Here is an 18,984-nt window from a genome sequence, read left to right on the forward strand (position 1 = left end):
CCTTGCCTCCCTACCTAGCCTTCAAAAACACAGCGAGGACAGTCAGCCTTCTAGCGTGGATGCACTCCCAAGCCAAAGTGAAAAAGTGCTTTGTGGTTTTGTCAGATTTCCCAATTGTCCACCTACTGCCCCATTCGATTTGCCCAGGTGATCCAGTGCCAATGGAGGTAAATCCAGGTCTGGCTGAACAAGAAAGTGAAGGTGTTGGCTGGCACATGGCATTGAGATGCACAACCTAAAATACCTCCTCCTGTCACAGGGCCTGAAATCCCTTTTTTGAAAAAGAGGGAAGCAGAACAACGCTAGTCCTGACCTTTGGAAGGCATAGTGCACTGTCCTGGGGCCACCACCATCAGGCTTCAGTTTATCCTTGCGGACAGGCTCAGCCCAGTGGCTCCTTGCTTTTAAGCCACGCTTGCTGACCCTCCTGTCTGAGACCTCCATCCTGGTTCAGTTTTCAGCTCTCCGAGGGCATGGGCTGTTGGAACCTTGGCCCTGGGTGACCCAGGTTTGACCCAGGCCTACTCACTTACAAACCTCAGAAACAAGGGCCAATTCAGAGACTGGCCTGGATAGGCATCAGAGCTGTGCTTGCCTCTGAAGACAGCAGGGCCAGGGCAGGAGGTGGCACCTGTCCCTGAGCCCCCCACGCACCCAGCCAAGCCCCCCACTGTATCTGCTACTCTCAAGCAGAGGGTCAAGTTGGTCTGCTGGCAAGACACATGGCTCTCATTTTAATTAATTAAAGAAAAATCTAATCACTGCATTAAACTTCTCATTACTCCACTTGAATACCCGTTAAGTAAATGTAATTACCAGAGGATTGGGTTTCCCAGCCTCTTTCATTAGCTTCTGATAAGATGGGGAGAGGGAGGGAAGAGGGCGGGCAGCAGAACAATGCTAGTCCTGACCCTCGGAGGGCAGAGTGAGCACTGTACTGGGGTCACCGCGGCAGGCTTCAGTGTTCCTTGGGGACAGGCTAAGCCCTGGGCCTGGGGGAGATCCCCCAACCCGAGCTGCCACCAGGAAGGCAAGGGCCCAGCATTTGGCTGCAGTCAGCACTGAATGCTTCGTTTCCCACCACTGTTGGTTATTTATACCCCATCTCCCTCCGAAAGAATTGGAGGCTGCTGAGAACAACAGAAGCAGCACATGCTGAAAAACAGAGGAAGAAAACAGGACAAAGCAACAATGAGAAAGAAGAAGCCAGAGACAAGGTTATTAAGCAACTGCATGCCACAGCATCCTGGGCACTTATCAGAAATGGGCCACAAACCGACTATGAGCTTCCTGGCAGTCAAGACAAAGACAGCAATGCACTTCGGTGCTGGGATGCAGTGACCAGCAGAGTATGCATGAGGAAATGCACACTGGGCCTTGGTCTTTCATCTGTGAAAAGGGTGGAGCTGGAAGATGGACTAATGCAGAAAACCACGGGCTGGGGGAACTGCAGGTGAAGGTTCAGAGGAGAGAAGAGGAATTACTAGAGGAGAAGCAGCAGAGGTGGAGGGCAAGTGCAGAGCCTGGGGGTGGAAGAGGTTTCTCCAAAGGAGGGGCCAAGGTCCCATACCATCACCAGCCCCCTGTGGTAGAAGGCACCGGCACTCTGAGGCAGGAGGAGCAAAAACCAGAGGAGACAACACACTCAGGAGGCCCAGAACTGGCCAGGCTGGGACACAGGCTCCGCCTCCCTGCGCTAAAGGGTGGGCTGCCCAGACATCCTCTATGGCCAGTGCATCACCCTGTTCCCCAGCTGCCCTGAGGGTGGGCTGCTGCAGCTCAGTGCTCCTCCTTTTCTAGAGAACTGCCTTCCACAAATGGGGGCCACCTCACCTGGGCAATCCAGGCCCTCCCATGGGTGGCTCACTGCCAATGACTGATTGATACAGGGGCCCAAAAGCCCGACCTCCTTGTGGGGGGTGGGAAGGGTAATTCTGTGGGTGAATTATGCTCCAGGATTCCCTGGACCAGCCCAAGGCCCAACTTTGCCTGTGCTATCATTCCTACCCCAATCTCTTCTCTTCCTCCCTTTCCCTGAGGCCCTGCCCTCAATACAGCTCGTGTACGCAAATCCTTGTCTCAGCTTTTGCCTGTAAGGATTCTGATCAACAATACATGCTGGCAGCTCCTTCCAAGTTCAAAAAAAGGAAAGAAACAAACAGAAAAACCAAACCGGCGATGTCCCAAACTTCCTGGAGAGGGAAGCAAGAAGGAGAAGGGAACAAGGATTTACTGAGAAACTGCCAGATGTCAGTCCTTTCTGTACATCATCTCAGGTAGTTCTCTCAGCACCCCTCCAGGTGAGGTTCATTATCAGGTGAGGAAACTGAAGCTCAGAGAGGCATAGAGATTTGTCCAGGACACACAGCACGTCCACATCCATCTATGACACCATCTAGAATGATTATTTGTTATTTGCCTTCCCTAGTTGGGGAGGAGTCTCCCTTCTCCTGTCAGCAGGATCCCAAGATTCCTTTGGGAAACACTCATCCCTCATCCCTGGTCACATGGTTGGGGAAGGACAGACCGTGACCCCCAGCCCATCAGTGTTTCTAAGTCCTGTGGACTCAGTTAAAGGTTCAGAATGAGCTGAATGCTGCCAATAGGACCCTGAGATCAACTCAAGGACTTCTATTTGTTCTATCAGGGAAGATTTTGTCTCCACCCCCAACCCTAGATCTAAACCTAGAAGCATGTTACCCCAGAAACTGCTGCCAGGCATCTTTTGACTATGTCATGCCAAATGCCACTAAGCATGGAGCCATCATCAAGGAGAGGAATGAAGGAATACAGAAAAAAACCAGGTTCTGGTTACACCATTTGAACCACTGGATCAAGCCCTGCCTGAAGCCCATATTACCACCAAACACTTTGGTTACATAAGCTGATAACTTCATTTTAATGAAATAGGGTTTGTTTTAGTTTTTGTTTTTTGCTACTTACAATCAAAGGGATCCTGACAGGTACAGTGTACAGAAAGGTATCCCTTTTGTTCTAGGGACCAAGAAGGCTTGGATATCCCCAGGAGCCAGGGAATGGGTAGAGGGGGGATGCCACCTACCCTGACTGCTGCTGTGTCCCGCTGGGTCCCAAAGCTTGAGGAGTCCCCTTGGCCCAGGCTGTGGTCAGGAGTAGACTTGGGAGCTGGTCTAGGAGGTGGATAGAGTCGGAGCCCTGGAGATGCAGGCTGAAGGCTGTGTAGCCCCGCAGACTCAAGGTAGCCAGGTCATGGTCATAAGATCCCTAGAAAAGAAGAGAAACAAGAGTGAGTGGTAGGGTTCACAAGGGGCCCGAGGGGTACAGGAGGTAGGACAGATGGTGGCCACACCTTGGTGAAGGTGAGACCAAAGGAAGATCCCTGGAAGCATCTCTAGACCAGCACTGTTCAACAGAACTTTCTACCATGATGACAATGTTCTGCCTCTGCACTGTCCAATACGGCAGCCACCGTCACATGTGGATATTGCGATGTGAATAGTGTTATTAAAAACTGATTTTTAATTTTGTTTTAATTTAATTAATTTACATTTAAATCTAAACAGCCACATGTAACCAGTGGCTACCACACTGGACAACACAGCTCTGGATCAACCCTTGCCTCCTGGCCACGGTACATGGGAAAAACTGAGGTCCAGAGAGGAGAAGGGATTTGCCCGAGGTCACACAGTGAGAGGGTGGCAAAGGCAAACACAGTTCCTCCAACTCCTGGCCCTGATCCTCCATAGTACCCACTGCCCTTCCCATCATGGCCTCGTGTTCTCCCATCATGCTCATCACTAGCAGAGTGTCCTGCTGTCCTGATATCCATGCTGCCATGAGTTGGGCTGTCCCTGGGGAAAGGAATGTCCCTGGGGAAGGGTGTCAGGCCACCCTTGAAGGGACCTGCCTCCTCCAGCCACTGCCACTGGACCCTTCCTCAGCCCCCCTAGCAAAGCAGCCCCAATGAATGTCCTGAGATTGTCCCGGAAAACTGTCGCTCAGAGGGGAAGCCTCTTGGGCAAAGAGTCGTTATTTGTAACAGAAGACACTGCAGGCTGCCTAAACACTCCACAATAGAGATGACGGAGTGATTCACGGCACCCCTGCCAAGAGAGTAGTACACAGCCATTAAAAACGACCAACGAAGAGGCCGGCAGTGATGCTGAGTAATGTTTCCGTGACAATAATGAGGTGGAAAACTGAGAAATGGGTGCAGGTGGGGGTTGGGTTGCGGGGTGTACGAGGCCCACTCCCATCTGTCACCCTCACCCACGCTGTGGCATCGTAGGGTCCAGATTACAGACCCGCTTTACAGGAGGAGTGGGGGCTTAGAGAAAGCAACCACATGCGTATTCCTGGCTCCATGGAGACTGTGGGCAGAGTGGGGCTTGAACCCTTGATTTCTGATGCCAAAGACAGACTTCTACAGCTGCCCTTTGTGCTATGATGGCAGCATTACGGCTGCCCTTTCCTTCTTACTTACTCGTCTTTTGTAAACACATATGTACATCATACTTATTAAGTGCCAGGAACCTTCCTCAGCCCTTGACAAATTAAACGTTAACTCATGGAATCTGTAAAACTGGGTGAAGGAACAATGACTACCTCCATTGTTTGGAGAAGGAAAATGAGGCACAGAGAGATTAAGTAACCTGGGGCCACTTCTACTACCCAAATATTCTGCAAGGTCTAGTACTGCCATTACAGGAAGAGGATAAGGGGGCAGAGAGGGAGTGGCTGTTGCCTGGAGGAGTGGAAAAACAGATGGAGAGTTTTCCTCCTTTTTAATTTCATGGCAAATCTTTTTTATGGCAATTGAACGGAAAAAGTTCAAGAAGTAAAATAAATGTAGCAAGGAAAAGGTTTTTTTTAAAAAACAAGCACACAAACAAAAATGAAAACTTATCAGATTGAAGTCACGGATGCATCCGACAGACCTCGACTGTGAATGTAATACACCTCCCAGCAGCAAAACTCATGTCCCTAGGCTTTTCTGCCAATGTCCTGACCTGGGACCACTCCCTCCTGCCTGGGTGAGATCCTCACCTCCAAGGGCAGCAGGGAGCAGCCCTGGGCAGAGGTAAACTTCAATAAACACCTCCGGGCTCCGTCCCACCTCCGAGCCCCCTGCTGCCTGCAGTGCTCCAGCCACCGGCAAGCACTGAAACTCAGCACACCATAGCGTCCAGGCCTCTGCCTCTAGCCCCAGCCAGCCCCATTCCATAGGTGGAGCAATGGAGGCCCAAAAGGCGAAAGACTAGACCAGAGGTCACACTGCTACTGAACACGAAATGCCTGTGTGTGTGCTTATGAGTGTGCATGAACACGGCCCACAGGGACATGTGTGTCTCCCACGCATGCGGTGCTTCAGGCCCAGGTGATTAAAAGGGCAGGTGATTCCCAGCTTACACACCCACGTGCACGTGTGCACACACATACACGCACACACAAAACTGTCATATCATTAACTGCTACTACAGCCACAATGGCATCATCTGCTATTTCTTCCTATTTCTTGTTTTCTGGGTTATTTTTCATTCATGCATCAAATACTTATTCGGCACTTACTATACGCTAGGTATATTATAGGGGCTAGGATTCACTGGGGTACAACACAGACAAGTTTGGTACTCTCATGGGAACAGCGGATACCGATGATAAACAAAATAAGCAAATAAACAAGATAATTCCAAAGAGTGACAGGCAATAACAATCATAAAACCTGGTAATGTGAAAGAGAAGACTTGGGCTGGGGCTGGTGGGTTACTCAAGCTAGAGGGGCAAGGAAGGTCTTTCTGAAGCAGTCACATTGGAATTTATTCTGTGGGAAATGAAGCTGCAGCAGGAGGCTGGGGCTCTGAGGGCCAGGGTAAGCGCTTTGGATTTCATCCCAAACGCAATGAAAAGTAACTGGAGGGTTTTAACCAGGGAAGTGCTATGATGTTTTCCTCATTGTCTGGAGCTGCCAAGTGGGGACTGAACTCAAGGGCATCAGGCCTGGGGCAGAGGACCAGTGTCACAATCGCCCGAGGACAAGGAGACAGTCTTAACCAGAGGGATGGCACAGAGAGGGAGGAAACAGACAGATTCGGGCAGTGTGTTGTGGCAGAACCAACTGGTCGATGAGTTGGATGTGAGGGGGTGGGGGTAAGAAAAGGAGAGTAATGAAGGAAGACTCGTAGAGCTTCTACCATAGACAGGGACTGCTTTCACAACCAGACCCCACCCCTCAAGAAGCCTCAGGGGCCTGATCAGGACTTCCAGTCTCTGACGAAGGGACTTGGCATGTGTGTGTCCAGACAGCAGAGCTAGGCCTAAGAAGAAAAGATTCCAGAGAGACAGATCTCTGTTCAGCATGAGAAGCAGTGAGCTTCCTGTCCCCGGAGGTATGCAAGCAGAGGTCTGGGGACCATGTGTGTTGGGTGGGGGTTTGCACTAAAAGGGGAGGTTGATTTCTGCCATGAGTTTCTTTAATTCTGTCAATACATGAATCAGGGCTAGATTGCATGGATTGAAGCAGGTGTCATAGAGAGTCAAGGGAAGGCAAGGTAATGTCCAGCATATAGTTATTATTATTATTATTAGGACTTTACAGATCACAGAACGCTCCCACCGATTCTCTACCTGGATCTGAAGCCCACGCTGTGAGGCAGGTAGGGCATCATGATCAGCCTGATCTAGCAGATGAGGAAACAGGCCCAGCAAGGGAGTGGGCTCAGCCCAGGGTTCCACAGCACATCAGCCTCACACCCTCTGTGGCCTCACACCTATGGACCTTCTCCTCCCTCATCCCCAGCACCCCTGCCCCGGAAGATGCAGGATCTCCCCACTCCACCCAGGCTTCCATCCAGCTGCCAAGACTCCCATCCCTGGAGGTTAGAGGCATTCTTTGCCCTCTGCCCCAAAACTTGGGAGGGGGTCTCAGCCTAGAAGATTTACCCCCTGGTTACACAGGCCCTGATCCTCCACTCTGTCCCCTTTACCCCTGGTGGTTTTACCACAGCCCCTTAAGTTGGTTCCTTCAAATTAGAGCAGTATCAAATACTAGGCTTTGCCCAGAAATGAAATAAAGTAGGGTCCCTCCCACGAGGTGTCATTCTTCCCCCACACCTACGGCTGCTGTGGGCCAGGGGCAACCAGAACCCACCTGACCACCTTCTGACCACCTTCCCCTTTCCTACCAGACAGGCAGAGAGGGCACCTGGGCAGGTAGGAGTGTCAGGAGGTAGGGTCTCCCCGGGGGGCCTGGGATTGCCAGGTGGGGAAGCTGCCACCTACTGGCACTACATCATACACTGAACACTAGGGATAATCTTTTTTTTTTTTTATTTTTGACCAGCAGTTTGCCCTGACAGACCCCAGGATAGTCTTGAGGGCCAAGTGGGAGCATCTCACTCTTCAGGTGAGGCAGTGAAAGCTTGGATAGATTAAAGAACTTGTCCAAATTCGAAATATTAAATGGAAAGAAACAGCTTATAAGTGCTGGAGCCAGAATTTGAACCCAGGGCCGACTGATTCGAAAGATCCGGTGCTGTCCCCTGCTCCCTGCTGCCTCGTGGAAGTGCCAGGCAGTTCGAAGAGGCAGCCCGGTGAGCAGATGGGGTGGGCAGGGGGAGGCAGAGAGAGGCGGCGGTTGTAGGGTGGGAGGGAGAAGGCGAGACAAAGGAAGGACAAAGAGAGCAGCAGAAACAGCTGAATCGACAGGGGAACCGTGTAGGGGTCAGAAGGCGGCAGCTCTGGAAGCCACCCTCCTGGTCAATGCAAGGCTCGCAAGGCCACCCCGGTGCCATCTGCCCCTCAGATCTAGCCAATAGTGTTACCTGGGCTCATCCCCAGATGCCCAGGCCCAAGGAGCCCCCAATCATTGAGAGTGCTCCCCAGTCATTAAAGGCATCCCCCACTCGTTGAAGGGCACAGGTCAGGCCCCTGTGGGCCAGTCCTGGGGCAGGGAAATGGGTTGAGGGAGTAAAGGGGCCAGCTCTGGCCCTGGGCAAGGCCATCTGCCCAGCCTCCCCCTACCCCAGCCTGGCTGGAGTGTTCAGCTGCCCAGGCTGCCCACCATGCCGGCCGATCTGTGGCTGAGCTCTGGGCTGGCCAGGTGTTCCCAAGTCCGGCTGGCAGCCCAGCACCATCAGCCTGTCCCCAGAGCATGCAAGGTTTAAGCAACAGCCTTTCCACTGAACATTTTCGAAGAAAAGTATCTTTTTTTTTTCTTCTGAAGAGAGAGAAAGGGAGGGAGGTGGAAACTGGCAAGGGAGGAGGAGAGAAGGAGGGAGGGAGAAACCTACCCCATCATTGCAGTCAAGGTCACAGGCACCGGCACGGGGCGGGCTGGGCAAGGAGCCTTTAATCTGGGAGTTCAGGCTGAGGAAACTACACGCTTGAAGCCAGAGTACATTACTGCCCTGAATGATCTGTCGGCTTCTATTAGGCTAAATATCTCTGTATAATGGGGAATTATCCTCTGAAGAGGCAAACTGCCGGCCTCTCCAGGGAGGGGGCGGTGGGAACCTCGCATCGTGAGGGCTCTCCCACGGTGGGGCGGGGGGAGCAGGACCGACTCAGAAAGCCAACCCAGTCCCACACCCCCACCCTGGAGAGTCACAGCCAGCAGCTGCTTTGATGTTTGTGGCGGGTGCCCGCCTCCCTTCCTTCCTCCCCGGACTCTTCCTTTCCTCCCTTCATACGAGCCTGGAATGATACCAGACCTGGGTGTAGGCCTGACAAGGCCACTGGTCAGCCAGGTGACCCCAGGCAAGTCTCTGAGCCTCTTGGAATCTCTGTTTTCCTGTCTGTTAGATGGCGCTAATAATACCCGCCCGAAGGCTGGCCGTGCCGGGGGCGAGCGTGAGGCTGGCATGGAGCCCAGCACAGAGTGGACATCCTGCTCTGCCCGCCGCGGAGGGCCCCCGTCCTCCTCATCCTCACTGGCTCACCCAGGGCACCACCACCTCCTCCAGGAAACCCTCCCTGCCCCCTATCTCGGGGTGTCTCCCACCCTGGGCACCTACAGCCAGAACCCCACCTCCGGGCCCTCCGTTTCCAGTGGCTGAGTAGGAGGAGCCTCAGTTTTAGGAGATCCCCCTGAGCAGAACGGACCCCTCCTCATCTGGGCACCCGGGCCTGCCCCAATTTGCGGGCTTGGAGGCAGGGGTTAGGGTGGCACCACAGGCATGGGTGGGGCCCACAGAGGGGTGACACTCATGGGAAGGCGATCAGCACCAGGGTAGCTGGGCCAGGAAGCCAGAAATCCCAGGACAGGGGTCTGCAAGAGCAGGGTAATAGCTGAACCATCAGCAGGACTGGCTAAGGCACAAGGCAGGGCTTGGGGCCAGGTCAGAGGAGCAGAGAGGTGGGCAGGAGCTTGAAGCTGCAGTGAGCTGTGATCATGCCACTGCATTCCAGCCTGGGCAATAGAGCCGGGGCTCAGTGCCAGGTTCCTGGTGCAGGGCAGTGTAGGGGCTGGAGCAGTTCAGGCCAGGAAAGGTCTTGGGGGTCAGGCGGGGGCAGAACTGACCTGTGCGTGTGGGCATGAGGGTCAGATGATGGTGGCAGGGTGGGGATCAGGGTACCAGGTGACAAGGTTCTGCAGACCCCAGACTCTGTTCTCAGGGCTCCTGTGCTACCCTCAACCTGTAGTGAATCCCCGGAACGGTTCAGAACCCCTTGCTGCAGATGCAGCCACTGCTGTTGCAGGGCCTGCGGGTGGGGGCAATTCCAGGGCAAGACGCCTAGAGCCCAGTGGGACACACAGAAAGGAAGTCACCTCTAGGACAGGTCAGAGGCACACTGTGTTACCCACTCCCCTCAGTAGGCCCATAGGTCCAGCCCAGAGTTCCCACAGCCTGGGGGAGCTGCCAGTTCACTCATTCACTCACTCGTTTATTCAGCAAATGCCCTCTAATGCTTTCTGTGAACTAAGAGTACAAACACACCTGAGCAGGGTGTGGGGTGGAGCGCAGGAAGGTGAGAGATGACAACTCGGGGGCTGTGTGAGAGCAGGAGCCTGAGGGGCTGTGGAAACAGGGTAGGGGGCATCTGATCCAGGGCTGGGGTTTGGGAAAGGCTTCCAGGGTGAAAGGATCTTTGAAGGGGTATTAAAGGAAAACGAGTTGGGTTTGGAAGCAGTGGGGAAGGGCACCGCAGACGACCCCAGTGACAAAGCCCAGTGGCTGGAGAGGGAGACCACCCCCTCCTTCAGGCAGGGCCTAGCAGGCACCACACGGGGTGGAGCTCTTATCCTAGGAGCCAGCAGGAGCCTGAAGTTCTAAGTGGAGAGTACCCAGGGTCCGGATTCGTGCTTCAGAAACATCATTCCAGCTGCCACCTGGGGGAGGATGGATTTCAGGCAGGCGGAAGGACAGGAGGAAGTGAGTTAGGAATGAGGCAGTGGCCAGGGGAGAGGTGGGGTACAGCAATAGAGACGAGGGCGGATGAGGGAGGGATCTGGGAGGCGGAAACTGCAAAGTGAGGGCGGCGGTTATAATCCACAGTGCCAGCGTCCCACTGAGCATCCCCCACGCCTTCTGTCCAAACAGCATCTTTAACTCTGTAAAAAATCCATTAGTTACTTTGATCTGCACAACGCTCAGGTGAGGCAGCCAGGCCAGGAATTCATTGCTTACTTAGTTCATTAATTCAACAAGCATGTGTTGAGTGCCTACTACGTTCCAGGCACCATTCTGGCCCACCCAACACAAGGAAAAACTAAGACTCACAGATGTTGCCCGAGTTCCACAGGGGTGACCAGGACCTGCTACTGGTTTGGGAACCCAGATGCCCTGCATATTTGGGGAAGGGGTGGGGTCACACGCCAAGCAGGAGCTGTGGAAAGGGAATGCCTGACAGTGGGGCTGGCTCATGGCCCTCCAGGGCAGGGATGAGCCTCAGTCTGGAGGAGAAGTACCTCTTCCTCCAAGGTGGGCATGGGAAACCAGAGAGACACAGTGGGGTGGAAGGAAGCACAGTCGGGGGGGAAAGGCTGACCTCCACGGGCTGGAGGCTGGAAAGGGTGAGGGGACACAGATCAGGAATGGCAGGGCCATTAGGCCCAGCAGACTGTGGGTAGGGCCAGAGGGTGAGAAGGGTCGGGTGAGCACAGCAGGAGGATTGGGAGTGGGGCTGCCTCCTCGAAAGTGCTTGCAGGGAGAGGGGAGAGGTGGAGGCAAAGTCCCTGAGTCCCTACGGATGACAGCAGGCCCCTGGACTGCCCTAGTGGGTGCCCCGTGCAATGGCCTCAGGCTGCTCTGTGCTAAATGGGGGGCTAAGGAGCCAAGAGAAGGAAGAACTTCCTCGGAGGTGGCTCCCAAGGGCCCAGGGACGTGTCAGGACAGACCAAGGGCAGCCTGACTGCCTCCTGAGCTCACTCACACTGCCAGGACAGGAGCTGCTGGTCAACTCCTCGTCTCTGTTCCCCCAAGTCCAGCCCTATCTACCCCCAACATTAGCATTCACTGCTGAGGACCTTGGTAGTCCCCTTGCTTCCCTGGGTCCCCCTCTCTTCATCAGCAAACTGGGGTGGCTCCCACCTCACCGATGGTCAGGAAAGCACTAGCCCAGACCCTGCACACAGTAAGTGCATACTAACCGTCATCCCTACACACAGTAAGTGCATACTAACCATCATCCCCTGCACACAGTAAGCACATACCAACCATCATCTGCACACAGTAAGCGCATACCAACCATCATTCATGCACACAGTCAGCACATACCAACCATCATCCCCACACACAGTAAGCACATACCAACCATCATCTGCACACAGTAAGTGCATACTAACCATCATCCATGTACATAGTTAGCACATACTGTCATCCGCACACAGTAAGCACATATTAACCATCATCCCCATACACAGTAAGTGCATACTAGCTGTCATCTCTGTGCATAGTAAGCACATACTAACCATCATCTCTGCACACAGTAAGCACATACTAACCATCATTTCCCCCTCCACCTCCCTGGTGACAGGACCCCTTAGAGCCCAGTCCTCAGCATTCCCCATGTCTCAAACACACTAAGCGCTCAATTAACTTTATAGGCTGAGTTTACCTGCTAACCAGCTGTTAGCAATATGACCAGGTCAGAATTCTGCCCATTGGACCTGGTAGGGAAGGGGCTGAGAGGAAGGACTTGGCAGACACCACAGGGGGCAGGAAAGGAATCAGCAGAGGTCAAGGTAACAGGGGTGGCAGAGGCCCTGCTGTCACCACACATGGTAGCATTCTCAGTCTTTCAGGAGGCAGCTGGGGAGCCAGCAGAGGGGAGGGCTGAGGGCAGGGCACTCCCAGGTAGAGGGTCCCTGGGCAGATCAGCCTCCTGCCCATCAAACCTGCTCTAGGCCTCCTCAGGGCACCTTCAGCCCTGAGAGCTGCTCCCCTCAACACACCTCTCCCCACCTTGAAATCTATCCCACTGTCTACCAAGCTCTCCCCTAACAAGAGCATTGCAGAGAAATTGAAAAAAGTCAAAAGGAGTTGCCTACTCCGGGAGAAGGGGCAGAGCTGGGAAGATTCACAGAGATGGCAGCTTTTCAACTGTGTGGGCCTCACCTAGCCCCTCTGTGAAATGGGAGTGCTCTACTATGATGACAACAAGTCTTACTACTACTGCTACTAATAGGTAAAGCATTTTGGGCACATACCCTGTGCCAGGCTCTGTGTGAGTACTCTGTGCTCAGAGAAACCGAGGCAGAGCTGAAGCCAAACCTGACCCTCCTAAACTCAGTTTGGGCGGACTGGCTGGTGGAGGGGGTGACTGGGGTCTGAGCCTTGGGCCAGCTGCAGGCAGGGTGGTAGGTGGGGTCAGTGTTACCAGTGGTCAAAGTCTCCGAGTTGTATTACTCCAAGTGTTTTTCACATCACTGCAAGTAGCTGCTCCTGCTAAACCTGGGTGAGCAGGGGTGGGTGGGGGAGGGAATCTTCCAGAACCAAGCCAGAGGCAGCAAGGTCAGGGGTTAAGGATAGCTGCAGCAGCTCAGCTTGGTCCCCTCACAGTGTTAAAAACACTGGTGCTATGTGCGGCCTGCTACTCGCAGTCTCCCTCTTCCTGTCTTCCACAGGACAACCTCACCCATGTGCCAGGCTTCAGCCCTTGGTCTAAACAGGCAGGGGTGGGTGGGAGGTCCGCATCACCATGGAAGAGGGACCGGGGCAGGAGAAGAGTGGCAATGTCCTCTGCTATGCGTACTCCTACACTGAAACCGCACACTGTGGGATAGGTGCTCTTATTCCCACTTGACAGATGAGGAAACTGAGGCTCTGAGGCATATGTTCCTTGCCCAAGGACAGGAGAAATGACAGAGCTGGGATGCACACCTAGCACTGTCTGGTTCTAAAGGACAAGGAGATGCCAAAGGCTGAAAGGTGACTGACACAGGAGTTGGGGTGCATCTCAAACATAACCAACAGGCCTGGGGGGTCTTTTGGGGGGAACCCTTCCTGGCTGTCCTCTCAGTGGCTGCAGGTCGTCCCAAGCCCAGGGCCAAGGTGGTCTGGCAGGCTGAGGAGATGAGGAGAAAAGAGGCAGGGGAGAATGAGAGAAGTCTCTTCTTTGGCTTCCAGCAGCTTTCTACTCACCCAGTTCCTGCCCCAAAGCATCCCACCTCCCTGGCTGGGTGGGAACCCAGGAGGCCCCAAGTTGATCAAGGGGCCCGAGAAGGCTTGTGACATAGTTTGGGTATCTGTCGCCTCCAAACAGCACGCTGAAATGTGGCCCCCCGTGTTGGAGGTGGGGCCTGGTGGAAGATGTTTGGGTCATGGGGCAGATCATTTACGAATGGTTTGGTGCCGTTCTTGCCCCCTAAGGAGGAACGAGTTCTCACTCTATTCGTTCCCATGAGAACGGATGGTTAAAAAGAGCCTGGCACCTACCTCCACCCACGGCTCCCTCACTTCCTTCCTCTTGTCATGCGATGCCAGCTCCCCTTCGCTGTCTGCCATGAGTGGAAGCTCCCTGAGGCCCCCTCTCCTGATGCAGATGCCAGCACCATGCTTGTACAGCCTGCAGAACCATGACCCAAACATACTCCTTTTCTTTACAAATTACCCAGCCTCAGGTATTCCCCTAAAGTAACACACAAACGGACTAAGAGAGCTTGCACGGGGCCAGGAGTTTGGGGGTATGGTTAAAGAGAGACGAAGGTCCAGCTGAAAGCTAGGACCCAAAAGCCACCTGGGGGCTGAGGCTAGTAGTAGTAGAGGGGGTCAGGGAGGCCCAAGAGAACAGGTGTCACAGGTGGTGCCTGAAGCCCCACACTGGAGCTTCATGCCTTTGGGTGATCCAAGGTGTTTAGTTCTCCCAAGGCTTTTGCACCTGGGAGAGGCAACAACTAGGAATATTGGCAGTGGATGGTAGGGCTGTGGGGCTCTGCCCCATCCTTCACTAACACACTGTTTCTTGGCTCAAGTATTTTGCCCTCTCTGGTTCCTAGTCATCCCGTCTGCAACATGAAGTGTCCAGGCCTAAGGCTGGGGGACACCTGCATCAGGCGGGTGGAGAGGCCCCAGACAAGCTGCCTCTCCCCATGCCAAGCAGGAGTGTTGACCCTGTTACAGCACCTGCCGTTCCCGAGGGATCATGTGCCTGGGGTATGGTATCACAGATGACCCCACCCTCCACCCCAGGGGCCTGGGGAGGAGGCTTTGCCTCCTTCAGTTAGTGTTCCCATTTAGAAAGCATCAACAGAACATAGGCCACATGCTCAGCACAACATGCCATGGCCTTCTTGCAGCCTCTCAATGAGACCGTGATGCAGGTATCAGTATTCTAATTCTCCAGGTGAAGAAACTGAGGCTCAGACCAAAGTGGCCAGAAAGAGTTGCAGACCGGCCCCATGAGGGTGGTTTGGTTCAGCACCCCAGACAGCTGCCTTCCTGACTACCTGGCTACTCCCAGTCCACCTGGGCTACACACACACACCAATGGCTAAGCTTGCTCTTCCCAATCCCTGATCCTATCTAAACTCCACCCAGCTTTTCCCAGCAGCTCCAGCGGCATGGCTGTGTTCTGTGCCACACAGCACTGAGACTTCAACAATGCAGCTCTTGCTCCCTAATACTTCTGTCTTAAATCTCATTCTCCCAGCAGCTCCTTGAGGCAGGCGACAGTCTCTTTCCTTCTTTCTTTAACAGAGTCCAGCCACACAGAGGGGACTGGGGAGAACCCACTGGCTTTGGAGCAGGCAGATGTGAATGAGAACTGAGCTGGGAACTACTGGGCACATTGCTTTGCCTCACTGAGCTTCAGATCCCCCAGCTGTGAAGCGAACTGCTCTGTCCATCTTGCAGGCTTGCAGATGAGCCAGGGCAAAGGGTTACTCCTTCCTCATGTCAGCAGGGGCCTCCTTCCAACTCTCCCTGAGTCTCTTCCTCCTGGAACTTCACTTAAATTCTGGACCACTTCCCCCATGAAATTTTCCAAATGACTCACAAATGGGGGGATTCTTGTTACTGAGAAATGTCAGGAAGGCCCAAGAGAACAGCTGGTACAGTGCCTGGAGTCCCACTCTTAGAACGTGATTGTTTCATGTCCTTGTGGGTTCTCAGTTCCTACAAGGGTTTTGAGCCAGGAGGAGGGAGCACCTAAGAATATTGGCAGTGGGAGGTGGGGTTCTGGGTCCCTCCATTACTAACACACTTTGTGTCTTGGAACAAGTGTCTTTCCCTCTCTGAACCTCATCTGCACCATGAGGTGTCCAGGCCTACGGCAGGAGGGTGGCACTCTTCCCACCGCTCCCTGGAAGCAAAGCAGGAAATGCTTGTGGCGTGATGTCAGGGATACTGGGAAGGACCCTCCAGAGCCCTAAAATCCAGGACCACAATGCTCAAAATGCCTCCACTGGGGCTGACACATTCCTTTAATCTCTAACAAAGAGAGAAGCCCAATCCTTGGGGTTGATGGGACCCTATAGACAGGCTCTGCCCGGTCCCCAGCTGCTGGGGACAGGACCTGCCTGCATGCCTCAGACTTTGCAGGAAGGTCTCCTTGACCATCCTCAGGCCTAGTTGGCCTTCCTAGGAAGTTTTGGCTTGAGGAAGGCTGAACTCACAGGCCCCAGTCTAGGCAGAAAGAGGAAGAAGATTCTATGGGGGACCCATAAGAAGAGAGCTCTGCCAAAGGTCCCTCTGCCCCAGGAAGGAATGCTGAGGGAGCCTGAAAAGGAAAAAAGAGACAAGGAGTTTGAGTCCGGGCTCTGCCACTTAACAAGCTGTGACCTCAGAAAGACACTTTATCTTTTTGAGTTCCAGTTTCCTAATCTTAAGATGGGGGCAATAATATCCACCATCAGTGGTCCACAGGGCGCCTCATGCACGGCAAGTTCTGAAGGATCTGCAGAAGCTATGACCATTCAAGCTTCTGCTCATCAAGGCTCAGAGAAGTGGCATCAGCCTTGAGCTGCTGACTAACAGGCCCCATGGGAGAGACAAGCAGAGAGCTCAGAGGGAGTGTGGATGAGGCAGGGCCTCCAATCTGCCTCTGAGGCTACACATAGAGCACTATGCTGAGCCCCAACCATGGCCACACATTGAGCCCCGATCCTGGTCACACACTGAACCCCAAGCCTGATCACAAACTGAACCCTGACCCTGGTCAGACTCTGAGTCCCAACTCTGGTCATACACTGAGCTCTGACCCTGGTCACACACTGAGCTCTGACCCTGGTCACACACTGAGTCCCAACTCTGGTCAGACACTGAGCCCCAACCCTGGTCAGACACTGAGCCCCAACTCCAGTCAGACGCTGAGCTCTGACCCTGGTCACACACTGAGTCCCAACTCCAGTCAGACGCTGAGCTCTGACCCTGGTCACACACTGAGCCCTGACCCTGGGCACACACTGAGTTCTGACCCTGGTCACAGACTGAGTTCTGACCCTGGTCACACGCTGAGCCCTGACCCTGGTCAGACACTGGGCCCTGACCCTAGTCACACACCTTAACCCTTGACACACTAAGCAATGGTCACACAGTGAGCCTTAACACCAGTCATAGACTGTGTTCTGACCCTGGATACATACTTAGCTCTCACCATGGACACACTGAGCCCTGGTCCCACCCTGAACCCTGTCTCTGGCCCCATAATGTAAATCCTGACCCTGGTTGCACACAGCCCTGACAGTCACTAGCCACCATGCCCAGTTTGCACCAGAGACCAGTGTCATGGTCTAGGCCCTAGGGAGGGTGGCCAGGCTCCCATTTCCTTGTGGAGAATTTACTGGGTTAATCTTCTGTCATATGAGCTGGCTCATCCCTGACAGAGGTGCGGGGAGATGCTGCTACCCCATGACACACACACACACACACACACACACACACACACACACACACACACACACATACACACACACCAGTCCACTTCCAGCACCCTGGGCCTTGCTTTCCAGGCTCCCCGACCAGTTTTATTACCTGACCACAACTCCACAACCCAAGCCCTGGAGATGCTCCTTGGCTCCCAGCTCAGAAGAGAGGAAGGTGAGACTGGAATGCTGAAGGGAAAGGGCGCTATGCTTCACTCATTTGCAGGGCTCACTGCCCAATGGGGGACACTGAGGTAACTGGGAGGTGCATGGTGGCCCCAGGGCTCCCGTCCTGGTCCAGGGCTCTTTCCACCCAGTCCTCTGGCTGCCTAGAGGTTTCCCTCCTCTCAGTGCCCACACCGCCCAGCTGGCAGAGGAGGGCCCCTGTGGTAGGGGCAGGCAAGTGCCAAGCACCCTCCCAAGACCAAGAAGGTGAGGTGGCAGGGGCTGGTAAAGCCTTGGGGAGTCACCCTGTCCTGGGCTCTGCCACCCTCGGAAAGCCCTGACTTGGAGCTAATTTTTTACTTCTTCTCAGGCTGAACAATGGAATATTCTGGATCCTCTCAGGCACAATGGTGCCAAGGGGCTGAGCTGTCCCCACTCTTGCAGGGTGGCTGAGGCCTTCTGGGCTGCATGTCCTAGGGGAGAGTCAGCCACTGACTCCAGACATGGCCCCGGGTGAAGACCACCGTGGTCACACTGGAGGTGAGGGGCCCACTGATGCCTGAAATCCCAGCACTCATTCACCCTGTAGGGCAAAGCACTGCTCTTCTCAAACGCAAGCTGAGATGGGGCCAACAGCTCTGGGTCCCACCCTGGCTTGGAGTACTGCCAGCTGTGTGGCCCGGGGTGGGCTGCACTTTACCTTTCTGAGCTTTGGATCCCTTGTCTGTAAGATGGGGATAATCATATACAAATCCCATTGTTGTCACAGCTAAGATCCTGATATCCTTGCCATCTCCCCTTGATGTCCTACAAACACCTCATCATTCCTCGTCCCCAAACCTCTCCTTCTCCAGGGTTCCTTCCTTGGCAAACGTCTCCACCATCAACCCAGCTGCCCAAACTAGAAACCTTGCCTCCCTGTGATATCCCCACCCAACCCAGCACCTTTGTCCTGGGCCAGGCCCACCACGGCCTGCCAGACCCCCTGGAGTGGCCCACCTTACTCTTCTGTGTCCTTGTGTCCCTCTGCTCTTCACCCGGCAGCCAGGGCAGCACTGTTGAAGCCTAAGTTAGATTAGGTCCCTTCCCTGCTTAAAACCCTCCAGCAACTTCCTCTTTCTCTTAGACCAAAACCCACCCACCCTCCTCACTATTGGCCCCAGGCTCGGTTTGACCCAGCCCTGACCACCTACCCAACCCCACCTCCTCCGGTTCTCTTCCTGCTACCCCACAAGTTTCCTTCCAGCTCCTCGACACACCAAGGTTCTCCAGGACATGGAATGCTCTTCCTGTTCCTTGCACACAGCTCCTTCTTATCCATCTGATAATGGGATAAGATGCCTCCTCAGAGAAGCCCTCCCAGACTGCCCAGTCTCAGTGTGCCAGAAGCCCCTTAGCTGCATTCTCTATTGTTCTCTTGTTCCGCTCATTACAATTTGCAATTATACATCTACTTGCTTATTTACTTACTACTTGTCGCCACCCCGATCCCAAGACGAACTGTGAGCTTCACTCGGAAAGGGGCCGTGGCTGCCTTGCTC

At 54.0% G+C, this 18,984-nt stretch overlaps 2 protein-coding genes across 7 annotated transcripts in view; one reads left to right on the plus strand and one right to left on the minus strand.

Annotated features, from left to right (window-relative positions):
• The window catches only part of LINGO1 (leucine rich repeat and Ig domain containing 1), a 202,191-nt gene that overhangs the window by 73,865 nt on the left and 109,342 nt on the right, over window positions 1-18,984 (minus strand). For 5 of the 6 annotated variants that reach the window (XM_050799965.1, XM_050799964.1, XM_050799967.1 and 2 more), the window contains one exon: window positions 3,062-3,243. The gene's annotated coding sequence lies outside the window, so the exon portion shown is untranslated. Of the gene's footprint in view, window positions 1-3,061; window positions 3,244-8,267; window positions 8,465-18,984 lie in introns of those variants that run through there. The other variant, XM_050799966.1, reaches the window with a different exon arrangement.
• CRABP1 (cellular retinoic acid binding protein 1) overlaps window positions 13,131-18,984 on the plus strand; it is a 658,055-nt gene continuing 652,201 nt past the window's right edge. Inside the window, exon 1 of the mRNA XM_050800034.1 lies at window positions 13,131-13,134. The gene's annotated coding sequence lies outside the window, so the exon portion shown is untranslated. The remainder of the gene's footprint in view (window positions 13,135-18,984) is intronic.

Source organism: Macaca thibetana, chromosome 7, assembly GCF_024542745.1.
Source record: "Macaca thibetana thibetana isolate TM-01 chromosome 7, ASM2454274v1, whole genome shotgun sequence".
Lineage (NCBI taxonomy): Eukaryota > Metazoa > Chordata > Mammalia > Primates > Cercopithecidae > Macaca > Macaca thibetana.